Source organism: Oncorhynchus keta, chromosome 15 (assembly GCF_023373465.1).
Source record: "Oncorhynchus keta strain PuntledgeMale-10-30-2019 chromosome 15, Oket_V2, whole genome shotgun sequence".
Taxonomy (NCBI): domain Eukaryota; kingdom Metazoa; phylum Chordata; class Actinopteri; order Salmoniformes; family Salmonidae; genus Oncorhynchus; species Oncorhynchus keta.
The window spans coordinates 16,306,601-16,325,434 of record NC_068435.1 but is presented as its reverse complement, the minus strand read 5'-3'; the positions used below and the strand labels follow the sequence as shown (position 1 = coordinate 16,325,434).

At 45.0% G+C, this 18,834-nt stretch overlaps 1 protein-coding gene across 9 annotated transcripts in view; it reads right to left on the bottom strand.

Annotated features, from left to right (window-relative positions):
• Window positions 1-18,834, bottom strand: part of LOC118372495 (SPRY domain-containing SOCS box protein 4-like) — a 144,864-nt gene that overhangs the window by 18,215 nt on the left and 107,815 nt on the right. The gene's annotated exons all lie outside the window — the stretch shown is intronic.

Below are 18,834 nucleotides of genomic sequence, written 5' to 3'. Positions count from 1 at the left end.
TTGGTTTTAAATCTGGTGACTGAGACACACGAACACAGCCTTTAACCCCTATGATCCTTTAACCACCCTGTTTCAAAGTCACTGAGATCTCTCTTTTTCTAGCCATGGTAGCCAAAATAATGGGCAACTGGGCATTGTACATACAGTTGAAGTCGGAAGTTTACATACACCTTAGCCAAATAGATTTAAACTTAGTTTTTCACAATTCCTGACATTTAGTCCTAGTAACAATTCCCTGTCTTTGGTCAGTTAGGATCACCACTTTATTTTAAGTATGTGAAATGTCAGAATAATAGTATAGAGAATTATTTATTTCATCACATTCCCAGTGGGTCAGAGGTTTGCATGCACTCAATTAGTATTTGGTAGCATTGCCTTAAAATTGTAGCCCTCCACAAGCTCCCACAATAAGTTGGCCCATTCCTCCTCACAGAGCTGGTATAACTGAGTCAGGTTTGTAGGCCTCCTTGCTCGCACACGCTTTTTCAGTTCTGCCCACAAATTTTCTATGGGATTGAAGTCAGGGCTTTGTGATGGCCACTCCAATACCTTAACTGTGATGTCCTTAAGCCATTTTGCCACAACTTTGGTAGTATGGTTGGGGTCATTGTCCATTTGGAAGACCCATTTGCGACCAAGCTTTAACTTCCTGACTGATGTCTTGAGATGTTGCTTCAATATATCCACATAATTTTACTGGAATTGTGAATTGTGGAATTGTGATACAGTGAAATAATCTGTCTGTAAACAATTTTTGGAAAAATAACTTGTGTCATGCACACAGTAGATATCCTAACCGACTTGCCAAAACTATAGTTTGTTAACAATAAATTTGTGGAGTGGTTGAAAAATGAGTTTTAAAGACTCCAACCTAAGTGTATGTAAACTTCTGACTTCAACTGTACATGACCCCAAGCATGATGATGTTAACTGCTTAACTCAGGAACCACACCTGTGTGGAAGCACCTGCTTTCAATATACCTTGTATCCCTGATTTACTCAAGTGTTTCTTTCATTTTGTCAGTTAACTATCAAATAATAGAAAGCAAATGCATGACATTATAGTGGGCAAGACTAGATGGGTTCAACCAACATGAATATTCTAGTGATTAGAGGATACACAATATCAATTACAATGGGTGAGTAAAGCACCACATTACACACGGTCACACGCACACCAAGGTTATTATAGTTGACCAAAACTGAAACTAAATTCAAAAATAAATTTGGTGAAAAACTATTTAGTAAGATAAACTTTGGAAAAGCAAAAATTAGGGAATGGGGTTACCTAGTCAATTGTACAACCGAATGCATTCAACTGAAATGTGTCCACATTCCACATTTAACCCAACCCCTCTGAATCAGAGAGGTGCAGGGGGCTGTGTTAATCGACATCTGCGCCCGGAGAACAGTGGGTTAACTGCCTTGCTCAGGGTCAGAACGACAGCTTGGGGATTTGATCCAGTGGCCCAACGCTCTAACCAACAGGCTACCTGCCACTGTACTAAAACTTTAACAGCAAAACTAACAACAACAAAATAAAAACCATCATAAATGTTGTTTAGTTGTAAACTTGGGCAAAAATCTAATGGGGTTTTCAAGGTTTTTTTCTAATGGGGTTTTCGAGCTTCTGAATCTGGAGGTGTTTCATTTAGGTCTAGCTTGTGCATCACTATAACTAGCTATCAGTTGCCAAAAGGGAAGAAATCTAAGCGCGAGCGTGGAGCATGATCGTGAACCAAAGGCGTGAACAATGACGTCATCAAACCCAACATCAGCAGTGGTTGGTCGTAAATGTGAACAATGACGTCATCAAACCCAACATCAGCAATGGTTGGTCGTAAATGTGAACAATGACGTCATCAAACCCAACATCAGCAGTGGTTGGTCGTAAATGTGAACAATGACGTCATCAAACCCAACATCAGCAATGGTTGGTCGTAAATGTGAACAATGACGTCATCAAACCCAACATCAGCAGTGGTTGGTCGTAAATGGCAAAGCCCCATATGGGATTCTTTTAAGTACATCGCTGAAAAGGACAAAAGCAATTGTCAGAAGATGCGTGGAACAGAGATAAAAACCAAAAACACAACCAACCTCAAAGTTCATCTAACAGCACCTACAAAGAATGTCAGGATGAAGACAAGCTGACTTGCCACTTTCTGTCCCAAACACCAAACACTAAAACTGAAACTAAATGATAGAAAAACTAAATAGAAATGTAATATGTAAAGTAATAAAAACTATAATAACACGCACACCACAGGGAGTGTGAACATGAGAACCAGCTCTTAACACTGTGTCAGGTTACTACTGGACTTAACCAGAATCGCAAAGCCTATAAAAGAACAAGGTCCTCATTATATTGGCTAGATTTAGACAACAGAATAACGACAGGTGCTAAAATGGCTGCTGCCCGCAGGTACTGAGTGTTGTGTGTGTACATGTTTTACTATACTTGTGAGTACCTCACAACAATAGTAAATCAACTAAAATTCAGAGAAGTGAGGACATTTTGCCATTCTTCTCGGCTTAGGGGTTAGGTTTAGGTGCAGAATTAGGGTTAGGGTTAGAATTAGGATTAGGGATTAGGTTAAGGAGTTAAGGTTAGGTTGTTGGTCCCCAAAAAGTCATCAAGTATAGTAACACATAGCTCTGTGTGTGTGTGTGTGTGTGTGTGTGTGTGTGTGTGTGTGTGTGTGTGTGTGTACATGTTTTACTATACTTGTGAGTACCTCACAACAATAGTAAACCAACTAAAATTCAGAGAAGTGAGGACATTTTGCCATTCTTCTCGGCTTAGGGGTTAGGTTTAGGTGCAGAATTAGGGTTAGAATTAGGATTAGGGATTAGGTTAAGGAGTTAAGGTTAGGTTGTTGGTCCCAAAAAGTCATCAAGTATAGTAACACATAGCTCTGTGTGTGTGTGTGTGTGTGTGTGTGTGTGTGTGTGTGTGTGTGTGTGTGTGTGTGTGTGTGTGTGTGTGTGTGTGTGTGTGTGTGTGTGTGTGTGTGTGTGTGTGTGTGTGTGTCTCTCTTGGAGAGAATTAAAAAAAGTGAGAGCAGAAAGTTAAATGTGCTTGTGAGAGCACACCAGCAGCCTTACTCAGCTAAGACAAAAAGATAGACAAAGAAACGTTTGACTCGACACTCATTGAATGCCTTTTTTAAGGGACACTGAGGCACTTTCTAAAACATGCCTACTAAGTCTATACAGTATACCACTAGTCAAAAACACTGGCCATGAAAATGTGTGTGTGTGGGCTTTTGCTCAAGAACAGCACTTACACTCCAGATTCAGCTGAAAAAGTTGTTGATGATTAGAATAAGGAGTTTGAATGGTGTATTGGAACAAAGTTTCTCGATGTTGTCCTCAGGGTAGCACAGTAGAGAGCAATCAGTTTTCAAATGGTACAGTAGACCTACCATTTGTCAAGACCCTAGCCAATGGAGGCTACTCTGTCGTGCTAGCTCTGAGGGTATAAAGACGGTTATTTTCCTACATCTTCCAAACCTTAAAAGCATTTCAGACGCACTGCAACAGTGTGGGCAAGACCATGCCTTTATACTTGTTAACAATGAATTTCTATTTACGTTAGAGCAGGGGTGTCAAAGTCAAATGGACGGAGGGCCAAATAAAAAATTTAGCTACAAGCCGAGGGTCGGACTGTTCGAATGTTCATTGAAAAATTTTTAAATGACCATATAGTCTAGTGAACCTAATTGAACCTACTGAAAACCTAACAAATATATTCCAATATGATCAGATAAATAAAGCAATATTTTCTTATGGCTCTGTCAGTAATCTTTAATTTTCAACAGACACAAAAGACAAATTTCCTTTATATAAAAATCCCCATAACATGAACATTAAATGAAAGAAACCGGTATTCAAGGCACCATCAGTAGCCTATATTTTCTATTTTAGCAAAAGTGGGCTAAATTTACTTCAAAGAAAAAAACAATAATAGCAATTTTCTATCATCCACTCAACTGAAATATTTTAAAATATAATTGGATTGAAATACAATAAAATAAAGTGCAAAAATCTATTAATCAAAAACAACACTTTGTTTAAGGAGAAGTAACATGCAGTGAAAACAAATATTAAACTTTAACTTTTAAACTTGAACTGAGTAAAAACTCTAAATATGTGATTGCACAGTAATGTTCACTTGTTTGAGGTTGAGGGTGATACTTGGTGGTGTCCCATCTTTTCCACAAGTTCATCAATGTTGTAAGGCTCTGAGCTGAGGAAATCCTCAGAATTGAGTGGAGGTGTTCAGCAGTAAGTCGACTTCTGTGTGATGTTTTGTTCAAGTTCATCAAAGAAAACAGTTGTTCACACAGGTATGTGCTGCCAAACATAGACAACGTTTGAGCAGCCTGGATGCGCAGCTGGGGCATTGTGTCGGGGAGGAAACGGGCGAACTCCGCAGCACCCACTGCCGCATATTTTGCCCTCAGTGCATCATTGCATTGGAGGTCAATCAACTCCATTTGGAGGTTTGGTGGTGAGCTTTCCACGTCAACAGCAAATGGGTTACCGAGCAGTTCCAACCTGCTTTTGTGCTTCAAAGTCAGCAAATCGGCGTCGAAAGTCAGCGGCAAGCATACCTATTTTATCAGCCAACTGTGCGCTCGGGAACGCACTGGTAGAGAGCTTCTCTTTCATGGTCTGGCAGCTGGGAAAGTGGCTCAAATTTTCTTTCCGCATCTCGTCTCCCACAGTCAGTTTGGTTTTAAATGCCTTCACTGTACTGTACATATCAGAGATGACACGATCCCGACCCTGCAGCTGCAAGTTCATTGCATTCAGATGACTCGTAATGTCACACAGAAAAGCCATTTCACACAGAAACATTTCGTCTCGGAGTTGTGTTGTGTCTTTCCCTTTGCTGTCCAAGAACAGACAAATCTCCTCACGAAGCTCGAAACATCTTTGAAGCACCTTTCCCTGGCTTAGCCATCGCACCTCTGTGTGATAAGGCAAATCACCATGCTCCGTTTCTAACTCCGTCAGAAATGCCTTGAACTGGCGGTGATTCAAACCTTTGGCTCTGATAAAGTTAACTGTGCGCGTGATGATGCTCATTACATGCTCCATTTTCAAGGCTTTACCGCACAACGCTTCCTGGTGTATGATACAATGATAAGCTGTCAGCTCACCTGTCGCGTTTTCCTCTTGCATCTTTTCCCGTATCTTCGCCACCAGTCCGCTCCTGTGTCCACACATCGCAGGTGCTCCGTCGGTTGTCAAACCCACGAGTTTTTCCCAAGGCAGCTCCATCTCATTTACACATCTTGACACCTCTTCATACAAATCATGCCCCGTAGTTGTGCCATGCATAGGACGTAAAGCCAAAAACTCCTCTGTCACGCTTAGGCTGGAGTCCACTCCGCGGATGAAAATTGACAACTGGGCAATGTCAGAAATGTCGGTGCTCTCATCCACAGCCAAGGAATATGCAATGAAATCTTTTCCTTTTTCACAAGCTGCTCTTTTAGATTGATGGACAACTGGTCTACTCTCTCGGCAATGGTGTTTCTGCTCAGACTCACATTTAAAAAGAGTTGCCTTTTTTCTGGGCAAACTTCGTCACAAACTTTAATCATGCAGTTTTTGATGAAATCCCCCTCCGTAAATGGCCGGGCTGATTTAGCGATCTCTTCTGCCAAAATAAAACTGGCCTTGACAGCAGCCTGGCCTTGTGATTTGGCTTTTTGAACAGAGCCTGTCGAGATTTGAGGCCTCGTTTTAATTCCTCTGCCTTTTGTAGCCTTTGTTCCATGTCCATATTCTTGTTTTTGTCCGCGTGTTTCGTTTCATAATGTCGTCTCAGATTATACTCTTTCAGTACCGCCACACTTTCTCCACACAGAAGACACACAGGTTTTCCAGCTACCTCCGTGAACAAATACTCCGACTCCCACCTTGTTTGAAACCCCCGGTTCTCAGTGTCCACCTTCCGTTTTGCCATTTTTGATGGGTATCTGAAAGTTAATTTTACTGTGATGCTGACAACTGCTGTGCCAATAAATATTGAAATGAAGCAGCCTACTGCTCGGTGCGTCACCGTTGCATTGTGGGAAATGTAGTATTGGTGCGTGTACAAAAGATCTGCGGGCTGCCGGCTTGCTGCGGTCTGCGGGCCGGTTCTAATAATAAATCAAGATCATCCCAGGGGCCGTAAAAAACCTTCTCGCGGGCCGGATGTGGCCTTGCGGGCCTTGACTCTGACATATGTGCGTTAGAGGATCTGAATAGTTCTCCATGTCCTTGGTTTGGCACTTTGCTCTTATTGTCTTTCAGCTGTAATTTCTTCTGAAAATTGAACAAAAATTGGACCAGTGTGAAAATCAGGATCTATACATAAGCCCTGGTCTTACCTGAAGCGAGGAGGTTTAGCAAAGGACAGATTAACATGCTACAATGTCACTGTACCCTAGAACTTGGTTGACAGTCTGCTTCCTTGTTAAGGCAGCAGTGCACAACCCTTCCATGGGCCACAGTCCTGCTGGTTTCATTTCTCCCTGGAACGTATATGACTTATTGTTTGGCTAGAGCGTCTACCGACTTGGTCACTCAGGTATAACAGAAAAGGATAAAAACTAGCAGACACTGCGGTCCTTGAGGACCGTCCGGAGCCGTGGACCACCATTCCACAGTCAACAATGGAGCATTGTTAAAGGAAAAGTCTTCAGCCAGTTATTGAGGCTAATTGTTCTCCAGAGTAAAGTCTTCCAAACTTCCAAATACTCCGGGCAGACTGTTCAGAGAGAGTGCAGACCTTTAGACAGTAGACTTCACTCCCATCTGTTTGAGGGATGCACTCGTTCCTGCGTCTGACAGACTTCATCTATGACATCCACTGTCTGGCCCATTAGCTGGGGGAAAAATGTATAATTTGTTCGTCTGCAAAATAACTATTTGAGGGAGGGGGAAGGATTGGATTGTTTGGCTTCATCATTATAATTATTGCTTGAGCAATTCCTGGAGCCTGATTGACAAATCGAGGGACTGAACATATCAAAGTGCTCCCTTTCGGAGTGAATCCAATTAATTTGAGCTCTTTAGTGCTCTGTAACCTGGAGACTTTTCTAAAGCAGCACCTGTCTCGAGAGCTTAGGGAAGACGGAGTCACCAGTAGAACTAAGAACTCTCCTTGGTGTAGCACTGGATGGTTCTAGAACTCTCCTTGGTGTAGCACTGGATGGTTCTAGAACTCTCCTTGGTGTAGCACTGGATGGTTCTAGAACTCTCCTTGGTGGAGCACTGGATGGTTCTAGAACTCTCCTTGGTGTAGCACTGGATGGTTCTAGAACGCTCCTTGGTGGAGCACTGCATGGTTCTAGAACGCTCCTTGGTGGAGCACTGGATGGTTCTAGAACGCTCCTTGGTGGAGCACTGGATAGTTCTAGAACACTCCTTGGTGGAGCACTGGATGGTTCTAGAACTCTCTTTGGTGGAGCACTGGATGGTTCTAGAACTATCCTTGGTGTAGCACTGGATGGTTCTAGAACGCTCCTTGGTGGAGCACTGCATGGTTCTAGAACGCTCCTTGGTGGAGCACTGGATAGTTCTAGAACACTCCTTGGTGGAGCACTGGATGGTTCGAGGACGCTCCTTGGTGGAGCACTGGATAGTTCTAGAACACTCCTTGGTGGAGCACTGGATGGTTCTAGAACGCTCCTTGGTGGAGCACTGGATAGTTCTAGAACGCTCCTTGGTGTAGCACTGGATAGTTCTAGAACACTCCTTGGTGGAGCACTGGATGGTTCTAGAACGCTCCTTGGTGGAGCACTGGATAGTTCTAGAACACTCCTTGGTGGAGCACTGGATGGTTCTAGAACGCTCCTTGGTGGAGCACTGGATGGTTCTAGAACGCTCCTTGGTGGAGCACTGGATAGTTCTAGAACACTCCTTGGTGGAGCACTGGATGGTTCTAGAACGCTCCTTGGTGGAGCACTGGATAGTTCTAGAACGCTCCTTGGTGGAGCACTGGATGGTTCGAGAATGCTCCTTGGTGGAGCACTGGATGATTCTAGAAAGATCCTTGGTGGAGCACTGGATGGTTCAAGAACGATCCTTGGTGGAGCACTGGATGGTTCTAGAACTCTCCTTGGTGTAGCACTGGATGGTTCTAGAACTCTCCTTGGTGTAGCACTGGATGGTTCTAGAACTCTCCTTGGTGTAGCACTGGATGGTTCTAGAACTCTCCTTGGTGTAGCACTGGATGGTTCTAGAACTCTCCTTGGTGGAGCACTGGATGGTTCTAGAACTCTCCTTGGTGGAGCACTGGATGGTTCTAGAACGCTCCTTGGTGGAGCACTGCATGGTTCTAGAACGCTCCTTGGTGGAGCACTGGATGGTTCTAGAACGCTCCTTGGTGGAGCACTGGATGATTCTAGAAAGATCCTTGGTGGAGCACTGGATGGTTCTAGAACTCTCTTTGGTGGAGCACTGGATGGTTCTAGAACTATCCTTGGTGTAGCACTGGATGGTTCTAGAACGCTCCTTGGTGGAGCACTGCATGGTTCTAGAACGCTCCTTGGTGGAGCACTGGATAGTTCTAGAACACTCCTTGGTGGAGCACTGGATGGTTCGAGGACGCTCCTTGGTGGAGCACTGGATAGTTCTAGAACACTCCTTGGTGGAGCACTGGATGGTTCTAGAACGCTCCTTGGTGGAGCACTGGATAGTTCTAGAACACTCCTTGGTGGAGCACTGGATGGTTCTAGAACACTCCTTGGTGGAGCACTGGATGGTTCTAGAACGCTCCTTGGTGGAGCACTGGATAGTTCTAGAACACTCCTTGGTGGAGCACTGGATGGTTCTAGAACGCTCCTTGGTGGAGCACTGGATGGTTCTAGAACGCTCCTTGGTGGAGCACTGGATGGTTCTAGAACGCTCCTTGGTGGAGCACTGGATAGTTCTAGAACACTCCTTGGTGGAGCACTGGATGGTTCAAACCCAGAACGCTCCTTGGTGGAGCACTGGATCAGTTCTAGAACGCTCCTTGGTGGAGCACTGGATGGTTCGAGAATGCTCCTTGGTGGAGCACTGGATGATTCTAGAAAGATCCTTGGTGGAGCACTGGATGGTTCAAGAACGATCCTTGGTGGAGCACTGGATGGTTCTAGAACATTCCTTGGTGGCACTGGATGTTATAGAACAGCTATTTTATTTTTAAAGGCAGATACTCTAAACTAAGAATTTGAGATCAAATCAATCAAAGTATTTCTTAAAACTCCCTGAGTTCTGTAATCTGAGTGATGAAGTCCTGAGTGATTATTAGTGTAGCTAGTCTTTGATTAATGAAAGGATGGATCATAGAATTCATCAAAAGGACAAACTCATCAGACAACTTAAGATCAAATTAAGGGGTGGGAGAACTGCACAAGTGCTGGGCGGATTCAAAGTAAACTAACTTTCTATCTGTGCCACCAAATGTTTGGATATACACTGAGTGTACAAAACAATAGGAACACCTTCCTAATATTGAGTTGTACCCCCCACACACACACAGACAATTTGTTGGGGCATGGACACTTCAAGGTGTCCTTAGCGTTCCACAGGGATGCACAGGGATGCACAGGGATGCTGGCCCATGTTGACTCAACATCCCGCAGTTGTGTCAAATTGGCTGGACGTCCTTTGGGTGGTGGACCATTCTTGAAACACAAAAAACCCAGCAGCGTTGAAGCTCTTGACACTCTCAAACCGGTGTGCCTGGCACCTACTACCATACCCCGTTCAAAGGCACTTAAATCTTTTTTCTAGCCCATTGACCATCTGATTGGCACACAAACAATCCATCTCAATTGTTTCAAGGTTTAAAAATCCTTCTTTAACCGGTCTCCTCCCCTTAATCTACACTGATTAAAGTGGATTTAAGAAGTGATATCAATAAGGGATCATAGCTTTCACCTGGTCAGTCTGTCATAGAAAGAGCAGGTGTTCCTAATGTTTTGTACACTCAGTGTACTGGTAAAGGTACCAGGTTGTTAGCTGGTAGGGCTGAGCGATTAACCAACTTTTCTGTTATTTTAAAAAACAATTCAGGGACCAATGCGCAGTTTCTCTAGAGATAAATCAGGACAAGTCTGAACTGTACAATGTAGTAGGGGGGTTGTAGTTTCCAACAGGCCAATATTCTACAAACAATACATGACCAAAAGTACAGTGCCTTGCGAAAGTATTCGGCCCCCTTGAACTCTGCGACCTTTTGCCACATTTGAGGCTTCAAACATAAAGATATAAAACTGTATTTTTTTGTGAAGAATCAACAACAAGTGGGACACAATCATGAAGTGGAACGACATTTATTGGATATTTCAAACTTTTTTAACAAATCAAAAACTGAAAAATTGGGCTTCTGTGGCTCAGTTGGTAGAGCATGGCGCTTGTAACGCCAGGGTAGTGGTTCGATTCCCGGGACCACCCATACGTAGAATGTATGCACACATGACTGTAAGTCGCTTTGGATAAAAGCGTCAGCTAAATGGCATATATTATTATTATTATTTTAGACACTTCCACTTCACCATAACAGCACAGAAACAGAAATTTGACGAACTGACTTATTGGAAAGGTGGCATCCTATGACGGTGCCACGTTAAAAGTCACTGAGCTCTTCAGTAAGGCCATTCTACTGCCAATATTTGTCTATGGAGATTGCATGGCTGTGTGCTCGCCAAATTTCTTCAGCCGCCTTAGGAAGGAGAGGCGCTGTTAACAAGAGTGAAGTCCTCTTAGTCTCTTCCTCCTTCCCAAGGTCACAGAATCGCCTCACAGTCTGCTAATACTGCACCGATGGCAGTCACGGTAGCTTTTCTACATACACAGCACTGTGAAGAGGCACACATGTTTTCCCCCCGAGGCTACCATTAGTGATTAGCGTGGAAAAGCACCCAAGCGTCACGTTATTCCAAAGCATCCAACAGCATCCAATTCCATGCCTTTTGCATTCAATGCACAAACAGTAAACACATCTATCATGACCTACAGAGTCCAGCAGCTACAGAATGATAATACCAAATTGGCCGCATCGGGGAAATGAATGGGGCGGCAGGTCGCCTGGCGGTTAGAGCGTTAGGCCAGTAACTGATGGGTCGCTGGTTTGAATACCCGAGCTGACAAGGTGAAAAATCTGACGATATGCCCTTGAGCAAGGCACTTAACCCCAATTTGTCCCAGGGGCACCGTACTACTACGGCTGACCCTGTAAAACAACACGTTTGCTATACAGTGTATGTGACAATATAAAAATGATAATGGAGTTGATCGTCCTCCTCTGGGTCTAATTTAGCTGGGTCACCTTGGAGGCAGTTGGTTATGGATTTAATGTCTCGGGAATGATTTATGAGAAGACATGTCTACAAACACACACACACACATATAGACACTTGCTGATAAACACACACAAGTGCAAATAAAACTGTAAACAGGCACACACACTGCCACCCATTACCACAAGACCAAATGGCTTGCTGAGTTAATATTTGACCAGCTTCCCAGTTCGGCCATTGGGATATTTACAGAGGCAAGGCTTTGAGGCGCTCTTCAAGGACAAATGAGAACTGATCCCCAGTATGGACAGAAAGTCTCTCCTCATCCCCAGTATGGACAGAAAGTCTCTCCTCATCCCCAGTATGGACAGAAAGTCTCTCCTCATCCCCAGTATGGACAGAAAGTCTCTCCTCATCCCCAGTATGGACAGAAAGTCTCTCCTCATCCCCAGTATGGACAGAAAGTCTCTCCTCATCACCAGTATAGACAGAAAGTCTCTCCTCATCACCAGTATAGACAGAAAGTCTTTCCTCATCACCAGTATAGACAGAAAGTCTCTCCTCATCCCCAGTATAGACAGAAAGTCTCTCCTCATCCCCAGTATAGACAGAAAGTCTCTCCTCATCCCCAGTATAGACAGAAAGTCTTTCCTCATCCCCAGTATAGACAGAAAGTCTTTCCTCATCACCAGTATGGACAGAAAGTCTCTCCTCATCCCCAGTATGGACAGAAAGTCTCTCCTCATCCCCAGTATAGACAGAAAGTCTCTCCTCATCCCCAGTATAGACAGAAAGTCTTTCCTCATCCCCAGTATAGACAGAAAGTCTTTCCTCATCACCAGTATGGACATAAAGTCTCTCCTCATCCCCAGTATGGACAGAAAGTCTTTCCTCATCACCAGTATAGACAGAAAGTCTTTCCTCATCCCCAGTATAGACAGAAAGTCTCTCCTCATCCCCAGTATAGACAGAAAGTCTCTCCTCATCCCCAGTATAGACAGAAAGTCTCTCCTCATCCCCAGTATAGACAGAAAGTCTCTCCTCATCCCCAGTATAGACAGAAAGTCTCTCCTCATCCCCAGTATAGACAGAAAGTCTTTCCTCATCACCAGTATAGACAGAAAGTCTCTCCTCATCCCCAGTATAGACAGAAAGTCTCTCCTCATCCCCAGTATAGACAGAAAGTCTCTCCTCATCCCCAGTATAGACAGAAAGTCTCTCCTCATCACCAGTATAGACAGAAAGTCTCTCCTCATCACCAGTATAGACAGAAAGTCTCTCCTCATCACCAGTATAGACAGAAAGTCTCTCCTCATCACCAGTATAGACAGAAAGTCTCTCCTCATCCCCAGTATAGACAGAAAGTCTCTCCTCATCCCCAGTATAGACAGAAAGTCTCTCCTCATCCCCAGTATAGACAGAAAGTCTCTCCTCATCCCCAGTATAGACAGAAAGTCTCTCCTCATCCCCAGTATAGACAGAAAGTCTCTATTCTGATCCCTGTACATCACAGTGGTAGATACTAGTTACAGTGTAGGTGAGAGAGGAATGGCTGGGGATTATTACAGATTCATCAGGACTCATGTGGTTTAACAGGACCAAGGCACTTTCCATTGGCCAGGAATACAGTGGCAATCACATGCTCATTTGCTGGCTAACATTTCCTGCAGACCCTGAGGGAAATTCAAATACAGTAGCGTTATGCAAACAATTATAGAATTTTCTGGGAAAACTTGCATAGACATACAAGCATAGTTTAAAGAGTGCTGCAGCATGGTAAACAGTGCTGGAGTCCTTCCACAGCATGGTAAACAGTGCTGGAGTCCTTCCGCAGCATGGTAAACAGTGCTGGAGTCCTTCCACAGCATGGTAAACAGTGCTGGAGTCCTTCCGCAGCATGGTAAACAGTGCTGGAGTCCTTCCGCAGCATGGTAAACAGTGCTGGAGTCCTTCCGCAGCATGGTAAACAGTGCTGGAGTCCTTCCGCAGCATGGTAAACAGTGATTGAGTCCTTCCGCAGCATGGTAAACAGTGATTGAGTCCTTCCGCAGCATGGTAAACAGTGCTGGAGTCCTTCCGCAGCATGGTAAACAGTGCTGGAGTCCTTCCGCAGCATGGTAAACAGTGCTGGAGTCCTTCCGCAGCATGGTAAACAGTGATTGAGTCCTTCCGCAGCATGGTAAACAGTGCTGGAGTCCTTCCGCAGCATGGTAAACAGTGATTGAGTCCTTCCGCAGCATGGTAAACAGTGCTGGAGTCCTTCCGCAGCATGGTAAACAGTGATTGAGTCCTTCCGCAGCATGGTAAACAGTGATTGAGTCCTTCCGCAGCATGGTAAACAGTGATTGAGTCCTTCCGCAGCATGGTAAACAGTGATTGAGTCCTTCCGCAGCATGGTAAACAGCTCTGTCACACCGACAGAGAGCTGGAGAGAGGCTGGCACACTTGGGGATGCTGTGTCCCCTGGAAATGGATGTGTCTCGTGTGGAAGTATCCATCAACCGGGGGTCCGCTGTGTGTGTGTGTGTGTGTGTGTGTGTGTGTGTGTGTGTGTGTGTGTGTGTGTGTGTGTGTGTGTGTGTGTGTGTGTGTGTGTGTGCAGTATCAATGTGTGTGTGTGTGTGTACAGTATCAATGTGTGTGTGTGTGTGGTACAGTATCAATATGTGTGTGTGTGTGTACAGTATCAATGTGTGTGTGTGGGTACAGTATCAATGTGTGTGTATCAATGTGTGTGTGTGTGTGTGTGTGTGTGTGTGTGTGTGTGTGTGTGTGTGTGTGTGTGTGTGTGTGTGTGTGTGTGTGTGTGTGTACAGTATCAATATGTGTGTGTGTGTGTAGAGTATCAATGTATGTGTGTGTGTACAGTATCAATGTGTGTGTTTGTGTACAGTATCAATATGTGTGTTTGTGTACAGTATCAATGTGTGTGTGTGTGTGTGTGTGTACAGTATCAATGTGTGTGTGTGTGTGTGTGTGTGTACAGTATCAATGTGTGTGTGTGTGTGTGTGTGTACAGTATCAATGTGTGTGTGTGTGTGTGTGTACAGTATCAATGTGTGTGTGTGTGTGTGTGTGTGTGTGTGTGTAGTATCATATGTGTGTGTGTGTGTGTGTGTGTGTGTGTACAGTATCAATGTGTGTGTTTGTGTACAGTATCAATGTGTGTGTGTGTGTGTGTGTGTACAGTATCAATATGTGTGTGTGTGTGTGTGTGTGTGTGTGTGTACAGTATCATGTGTGTGTGTGTGTGTGTGTACAGTATCAATGTGTGTGTGTGTGTGTGTAAGGGAGAGTTGTATGTGGGTGTGTGTGTGTGTGTGTGTGTGTGTGTGTGTGTGTGTGTGTGTGTACAGTATCAATGTGTGTGTGTGTGTGTGTGTGTACAGTATCAATATGTGTGTGTGTGTGTGTACAGTATCAGTGTGTGTGTGTGTGTGTGTGTGTGTGTGTGTGTGTGTGTGTGTGTGTGTGTGTGTGTGTGTGTGTGTGTACAGTATCAATATGTGTGTGTGTGTGTGTGTGTACAGTATCAATATGTGTGTGTGTGTGTGTGTACAGTATCAATGTGTGTGTGTGTGTGTGTACAGTATCAATATGTGTGTGTGTGTACAGTATCAATGTGTGTGTGTGTGTGTGTGTACAGTATCAATATGTGTGTGTGTGTGTGTGTACAGTATCAATGTGTGTGTGTGTACAGTATCAATGTGTGTGTGTGTGTGTGTACAGTATCAATGTGTGTGTGTGTGTACAGTATCAATGTGTGTGTGTGTGTGTGTGTGTGTGTACAGTATCAATGTGTGTGCGTGTGTGTACAGTATCAATGTTTGTGCGTGTGTGTACAGTATCAATGTGTGTGCGTTTTTGTCAGGACAGATAGTCCTTTTTCCTGGACATGCAATATAATGGATGGAGGTCCAATGGAGGTCTCTCCCTCTCCAACAGGAGTCATACAAACACAGACAGTAAATATTAAGGCATCCAATAAGGTTAAGGACATAAACAAAGGTTATGGAATTGAAGCAACCAAGGCTAACTGGAAGCATGGGACAAGGCCTTGGCATCACCATTTATGAGTCAGATTGGGCTGAAAGATTTTCACATTCAGTCAGAACTACTCACTTGATTTTGCTCATGTAAACTCATAGGCATGACAAGGCTACTCCAAGATTACATAAAGCATTTGGAATCCATGTTTGTAATTCCTTTGTGATACTATCAGAGGTTGGCAATATAAAACAGCTTTTATAGCCTACTGTTCCCCAATAATAACAAACAATAACAAATTAGGGAGAAACTGTCATAAACACAAAGAGGATACAGAAGCGCTCACACACACACACACACACACACACACACACACACACACACACACACACACACACACACACACACACACACACACACACACACACACACACACACACACACACACACACACACACACACGTCCTCAATAAAACAATACACAGGCGGTGGAACAAATACTGTAATGAAGACATGTCCTCTACCAACAACACCAGCTTCCTGCTCTACCGACAACACCAGCTTCCTGCTCTACCGACAACACCAGCTTCCTGCTCTACCGACAACACCAGCTTCCTCCTCTACCGACAACACCAGCTTCCTCCTCTACCGACAACACCAGCTTCCTCCTCTACCGACAACACCAGCTTCCTGCTCTACCAACAACACCAGCTTCCTGCTCTACCAACAACACCAGCTTCCTGCTCTACCAACAACACCAGCTTCCTGCTCTACCAACAACACCAGCTTCCTCTCTCTACCAACAACACCAGCTTCCTGCTCTACCAACAACACCAGCTTCCTGCTCTACCAACAACACCAGCTTCCTCCTCTACCAACAACACCAGCTTCCTCCTCTACCAACAACACCAGCTTCCTCCTCTACCAACAACACCAGCTTCCTCCTCTACCAACAACACCAGCTTCCTCCTCTACCAACAACACCAGCTTCCTCCTCTACCAACAACACCAGCTCCCTCCTCTACCAACAACACCAGCTCCCTCCTCTACCAACAACACCAGCTCCCTCCTCTACCAACAACACCAGCTCCCTCCTCTACCAACAACACCAGCTTCCTCCTCTACCAACAACACCAGCTTCCTCCTCCTCTACCAACAACACCAGCTTCCTCCTCTACCAACAACACCAGCTTCCTCCTCCTCTACCAACAACACCAGCAACAACACCCTTCCTCTACCAACAACACCAGCTTCCTCCTCTACCAACAACAGCAGCTTCCTCCTCTACCAACAACACCAGCTTCCTCCTCTACCAACAACACCAGCTTCCTCCTCTACCAACAACACCAGCTTCCTCCTCTACCAACAACACCAGCTTCCTCCTCTACCAACAACACCAGCTTCCTCCTCTACCAACAACACCAGCTTCCTCCTCTACCAACACCAGCTTCCTCTCTACCAAACACCAGCTTCCTCCTCTACCAACACCAGCTTCCTCCTCTACCAACAACACCAGCTTCCTCCTCTACCAACAACACCAGCTTCCTCTCTCGACCAACAACACCAGCTTCCTCCTCTACCAACAACACCAGCTTCCTCCTCTACCAACAACACCAGCTTCCTCCTCTACCAACAACACCAGCTTCCTCCTCTACCAACAACACCAGCTTCCTCCTCTACCAACAACACCAGCTTCCTCCTCTACCAACAACACCAGCTTCCTCCTCTACCAACAACACCAGCTTCCTCCTCTACCAACAACACCAGCTTCCTCCTCTACCAACAACACCAGCTTCCTCCTCTACCAACAACACCAGCTTCCTCCTCTACCAACAACACCAGCTTCCTCCTCTACCAACAACACCAGCTTCCTCCTCTACCAACAACACCAGCTTCCTCCTCTACCAACAACACCAGCTTCCTCCTCTACCAACAACACCAGCTTCCTCCTCTACCAACACCAGCTTCCTCCTCTACCAACACCAGCTTCCTCCTCTACCAACACCAGCTTCCTCCTCTACCAACAACACCAGCTTCCTGCTCTACCAACAACACCAGCTTCCTGCTCTACCTGCCAGCCGTGTCAACAAACATCCAGTGCCCAGCACCCCTCAGAGACAGAGCAAGAACAGTGAGAGGGGTAATATAAACCTTTGTCACATTATTTTTAAAGCCCTAGGCCATAGGTTTCCCCCCTCCCTCCCTAATTACAGCAAATCTGTTAACAGTTACAGTTTCCTGTAGGAGGAGTGAAGTTGTTGGTTCTGTAAAGGTAGCCTGTCCCTGGGATGCCCTTCACCAAGCAGGACTGAAGTAGCCTGGTCCCAGACAAAGTTGTTCATGCTTTATGAGTCATATGTACGGTATCATCCAACAAAATCCTTACTAGATCTGTTTGTGCTAGTGTCTTGCCCTTTCCGTTACATTGACCGTAAGAGTTGGTAAGACAGCGCAAACAAGTTTGACATTGGGCTGAAGTCGGCATATCTCTTATTCCATCCGATTATTCAGATTGTTTTTTGTTTCAGGTCTTTATTCTAGTTACTTATTCTATAATGTATTCTAGGTTGAATGCTTTAGGCTGCTAATGATGTCTGACAGGGGCTATGAAGTAGGGGGGAGGGGGGATTAACAGTGGTATTGTTCTCATCATTAGGCCTATGGGGGTGAGGGGGGAGTAACAGTGGTATTGTTCTCATCATTAGGCCTATGGGGGTGAGGGGTGTGTAACAGTGGTATTGTTCTCATCATTAGGCCTATGGGGGGATGAGTAACAGTGGTATTGTTCTCATCATTAGGCCTATGGGGGAGGGGGTGAGTAACAGTGGTATTGTTCTCATCATTAGGCCTATGGGGGTGAGGGGGAGTAACAGTGGTATTGTTCTCATCATTAGGCCTATGGGGGTGAGGGGTGTGTAACAGTGGTATTGTTCTCATCATTAGGCCTATGGGGGGGATGAGTAACAGTGGTATTGTTCTCATCATTAGGCCTATGGGGGAGGGGGAGTAACAGTGGTATTGTTCTCATCATTAGGCCTATGGGGGGAGGGGAGTAACAGTGGTATTGTTCTCATCATTAGGCCTATGGGGGGGATGAGTAACAGTGGTATTGTTCTCATCATTAGGCCTATGGGGGAGGGGGAGTAACAGTGGTATTGTTCTCATCATTAGGCCTATGGAGGGGAGTTCTCATCATAGGCCTATGGGGGGTACGTGGGTGAGTAACAGTGGTATTGTTCTCATCATTAGGCCTATGGGGGGGATGAGTAACAGTGGTATTGTTCTCATCATTAGGCCTATGGGGGGGGGGGAGTAACAGTGGTATTGTTCTCATCATTAGGCCTATGGGGGGGGATGAGTAACAGTGGTATTGTTCTCATCATTAGGCCTATGGGGGGAGGGGTGAGTAACAGTGGTATTGTTCTCATCATTAGGCCTATGGGGGGAGGGTGAGTAACAGTGGTATTGTTCTCATCATTAGGCCTATGGGGGGGGGATGAGTAACAGTGGTATTGTTCTCATCATTAGGCCTATGGGGGGAGGGGTGAGTAAC